Raw genomic sequence first — 5465 nt, 5'->3', positions numbered from 1 at the left:
ATATAATATATGCTTTTTATTTATCCAGGCTCGCGTTTACCATTAAAATAATTATTAATAAGGTAATAATATAATTAATAAGTAGCATGCATAAAAATATTATAATAATCTTTTATAAGTAAATAAAGGTATTTTTTTATTTTTTTCCCTATTACTAGCGGGCATTTTTACAAAGCAGTAGGTATAGTGGTTTAGCTTTTTAAGTATAATAATTAATAATTATTTTAAACCCTATTATTAACCCCGCAAATTTATAAACTTACTTAATATTTTAAGGCTTGGGCTAGTAAAAAATTTTAATTACTTTTATTATTTTAAAATACCTTTTATTATAATTATATACCTATTTTATAATTTTAAGCCCCTTTATATAAAATTATAACTTTTTTACTAAAACTATAGCCCCGGCAAGCTTTACTAAGTAAAACACGTGATTTAAGTTTACTAGGTGCTTTAATATATATTATTAAATTTTTAGTAAAGCTTTTTTATTATTATACTTGGTTTTAGGTTTTTTTACGCTAATATTATCTAAGAATATTCTTATTATTAGTAGCATTAATTTTTTTAAAATTTTTTTTTTAACCTTAATAAACTAGGCGACCAAGTTCATGGCTTTTTATATAATAATTATTTATTAAAAAAAACTTATTATAATATAAATAGCGGTCTTGTTCCTATTTTTAAGGTTTAGGGTAATTTAATTATACCTAAATATTTAATTAATAAGGGATGCCACGGCCATGCCAGTAAACTTATTAAAAAATTTATTAATATTTAATAAAAGGTTCACGTTTTATATAGTAACCTTATTAAGCTTAGTAATATTAATTATTAGTTAATAGGTACCAGGCGTTTTTTAATAATTAAAAAATACAGGTTTTTATAAGGGCCCTAGGAGTATTTAAATATTCTAGCCTTTAAATATTTTTTAAGTATTTTAATTACTATTTCTTAGGCTGCTTTTAAGATTTTAATTAAGAATACTTACCACACTTAATATTTTATTATTTATAATTATTATAGGGGCGCCACCTCTAGTTACACGTGGCTAATATTTTTAGTTTTTTATTTTAGTGCTTTTTTTTTTTAATATAATATATCTAGTAATATTTTTTTTTTTTATATTATTAACTAGTTTTTAACTTTTAATTTTATAGCTTTTTTAAGTATTAGTTAGGTTTCCCGCGGGAACTAGGTAATTTATAATTAAAAATAAAAGTTAAATTTAGTACTTGCTTTAGGCGCCTGGCAAAAAAAATAATATTATTTAAAATAAAGTTTTTATTAATTTTTTACGCCTTTTAGTATATTACCTTTTTTTATGCTATTTATTAATTATACTTTATTAGCTTTTTTTTTAAATAGGGTTACTAGCCAGGCTATATTTAAAGGCCATACCTTATATATTTTTTTAGCTTTATACCTTATTTATTAAATATATCTCGGGGGCTTGCTTAGGCGTTTTAATAATTTTTAAATAATTTTATTAGCGGGTACTTTACATGTGTTAAATAAGTTAGGTATAAATTTAATAATTATAAATTTATAGCCTGTAATTAGCTTAATAATTTTATATTTATTTAAATATAAAATTACCTAGCGTGAAATTAACTTAACTTTTAGATTTTTAAGTAGCTAGGGGGTATTTAAGTAATTTTTAACTTATTTAATAATTTTATATTTAACTAAATATAAAATTATCTTAATTTTTAGTTTTTTAAGCACTTGGGCGTAGCTTAGGCGTTTAGCTACCTTATTAAAAACCTTATTTATTAATTATTTTAAGGCCCTTAGTATTATTATTTTAGCTTTTATAGCAAGTAACCACCTAATATTATAATTCTTACTTAGTTTTTTAAATCCTGCCCGGGCTAAATATTTTTTTTATATTTAGCTAGTAATAACTTTTAGGGTACATAAATTTTTAAAAGTTAGTTTTAACTAATAAAATAAATTATATACTTTATATTGCTATTTTTTTTAGTATTTATTATAAACAAGGCTTGGTATTAAAAGGGCCTCCCTAAAATAAATTTTTTTTTTAAATTATTTAGCATAAAATAGTTAATATTTTAATATATAAGGTCCCTAATAATTACTAAAAGGTTTTTTAAAATACTTATATAACTACCCTTAGCTTAATTTATAATTATTACTTTTACCCGCGGCTTTAACCTATAAGGCAAGTTAATTTTTTTATATAATTATTTATTAATAATATTAAGTTCCGCGCTGGTATCCAGAAGTGCCTTTATAAACTATTTTTTTATTTTAATTAGGATTTTAATACTTAGGGATATATAAGGGTTTTTCTTATTAAAAAGGGGCTTAGACCTTAAGCCTTTTATAATAATATTTATAAATATTACTTGCACGTGTTAAAAGGGCATGTTATTAGTTAGCTTAGGCCCTAATACTAAGTTTATAATAGCTATATTTTTTAAAATTACTTAGGGAACCTGGGCAATAATGCTAGGAGGGCTTGAATTTATAAAAAGTTAATAAAAAAATATAAAATATAGGTGTTTAAATATTTTAAAAAAGTTATTAATTATAATATTAGCTACTAGTTACTAAAATACATGGTTAAGTATAAAGTTTATTAGTATTTTTTTTTTAGCTTAGTTACTAGCTTATTTTTAGCTATAGGCTAGGATTAAATAATAGCCTAAGGCTTTTTATTTTTTTTTTTTTTTTTATATTTTAATTTTTATAGCTTTTATTACTTTTTTTACCCAGGGCTATTTTTTTATATTTTTTAAAAGTTTAAACTTTTTAATTATTTTATTCACGTGCTGGCTAAATCTTATTAATTAAATAATAAGGTACTTATTATTAATGGCTTTATATTTTTTAATTTATTTATTAGCTATAAATAACTATAGTTACACCTTAATTAAATTATTAAATTTATAATTAAAGTTTTTATTATTTTTAATATTTTTTTTTAGGTTTTTAACGTCTATAAGCTTAATAATTAAGGCTTTAATAATATTAATATTTACTTTTAAAAACTTTAGCTTTAATTAATTTTTAATAGCTTTTAGTACTTATTTTATTATTAGTACTTTTAGCTAGCCTTTAATCTTAGGTTTTTTATTTCTTGCCTTGCTAATATATAGCTTATTAATATTTAGGTTTTTATAATATATTTTATTTATTATATTTATTACTTATATAATATAAGTGCCTACGCGGCATCTTAAAGTCCTATAATAGTAGTAGTTATTATAAGGTAAAGGCGCTTAAACCAGGAGTACTAATATATTATTAAGTAGGTATTATTATTTTTAGTATTATTAAGGCGGGTATTACTAGGGCGGGTGCTACTAAAATAGGTACTATTAAAATAGGTATTACTAGGGCGGGTATTACTAAAAAACAGCTTTAATTTAAAAAAAAATATATATAGTGGTTTAGTATATAAATATTTAAGAAAATAATGCCTGTTATATATTTAAAAAGTAAAAGGGCTATTATACTTATTAGGCTATTATAGCTTTAAGGTTTAGTTATAATACTTTAATAGCTTTTATAATTTTTTAAAAGTTATCTTAAATAGGGTTAAAGTGCCTTTTTTACTAGCTTATAATTTTATTAAATAAAACCAGGGGCTTTTTGGCCACTAAAATACTAGTTATATACTTAAAAATATTTAAAATATAGCCTTTTTTTTTTAGCTTTTTTTTTTAAAAAATATAATAACTTTTTTATTAATTTTAAGGTATAGTTCTTTTGCTGCCAGGGTATTTAATATATATTTTTTAATTATTTTATACTTAAGCTAGTAATAGCTCCTTACCTTTAACCTAAATTTTTTAAGAACTTATTAAGCTAGGTTACTTAAAAGGCCTTATGTTAGCTAAATATATTAAGTATAATTATTTAATTTACTAATTTATATAACTTAAATTAAAATTATATTATATTTTATAATATAGCCGCGGAGGTTATTAGTTTATATATATAACTAGCTTTTAAATTTTTTAAAATATTAATATAATTACTTAATTTAGCATTAATTAAGGCGCTAGTATTTATTTAATATAATAATTTTTAAAACCTCCTAGTTTTATTTAGCGTACCCTTTTAGGTTTTTAATAATATTTAAAATATTATAATTATAATAGCCTGTTACTTAGGTAACTTTCCCTAGTTTATTATAAATATTTTAGTTTTTATAGGCTTACTTATATACTTTTAAAAACCTAATTATATTTTTATTATTAAATATAAGCATATTTAAAGTACCGGGAATTAGCATGGGGGTAATTAATAAAAAATAATACTTTTTTTTTACTATGCCTTTTATATTTTTAAAGGTGCTGGTATTACTACTACAGGAGTTACTAAAGGGCATGTAAATTTTATTAATAATATTACCAGGCTTACCTTTAGCCATAAGAAATATATTATTAAAATTTTTAGTTATAAACATAGGTATTTATTTAATGTTTTTACCCCCTTTTTTACTTAAAAACTTAAATATATAAAATATTTTTACTTAATAATAAAAGTTAGCAAGTAGGTAGTAAGCTTATATATATTAAAGGTTTTAAATAATTTTTTAAAGGGCTAGGTTTATAAATACTTAGTAAAAAATAAAACTTTATAACTATAAAAAAAAACTTATAAAATATTTTTATTTTATTATTAAGTATTTAATATAACTACCTAGGTAGGCCCTTGGGAGCTTTACTTTAAATTTACTAGCTATATTTATATTAAATTTATTAATTTTATTATTTAATTTATTATATTTATTAGGTAATTAGTATTTTTTAAAATTACTAAATTTATTATTTTCTTAAAAATTACTAAGGTGCTTTATACATGGCCTACTTGCCTTACTTACTAGGTTTAATTTATACTTACTATTTAATTTTTTTTAACCTTTAGGCCTTAACAGTTCTTTGCCCCTTTTTTTAATAATTTTAAGTACCTAAGTTACTAAGGTATAGCTACTAGTATTAAAAACTTTTAATTTAGGGGTTTAGCGGGCGCCCTTTTTACTTTTATAATATTAAAAAAACATGCCCTGTGTTAATTACTAATATATAAAAAGGTAGTACTAAAGCATAAAAGTTAAGGAAGCTAAATAATAATAAAAACCTAGGATTAAATAATACATAATATAGGTAGGAATAATAATAAAAAAAAATATATATATATTAAGGTAAATAATAAACTAGGTATAAAAGGCCGGTAGCAAGGCTATAAGTACTATAGAAATCAATATTGGGGTGCAACCCCACTACATTAGTATTATAAAGTTTAAATAAGTAATAATTAAAAAATTAGGCAAAGTAGCTTTAGTATTATTTTATTTTATTATTATTAATATAAACTAAAGTGCTAGAGTGGGTTAATTAATTATAATAAATTAAGCTTTTATAAGCTATTAAAAAAAAAAAAAAAATTAGTATTTATAATTATTAAATAATAAATATATATATAATTTA

Source organism: Aspergillus mulundensis, assembly GCF_003369625.1.
Source record: "Aspergillus mulundensis strain DSM 5745 chromosome Unknown scaffold_25, whole genome shotgun sequence".
NCBI lineage: Eukaryota > Fungi > Ascomycota > Eurotiomycetes > Eurotiales > Aspergillaceae > Aspergillus > Aspergillus mulundensis.
This window is presented reverse-complemented; position numbering follows the sequence as displayed.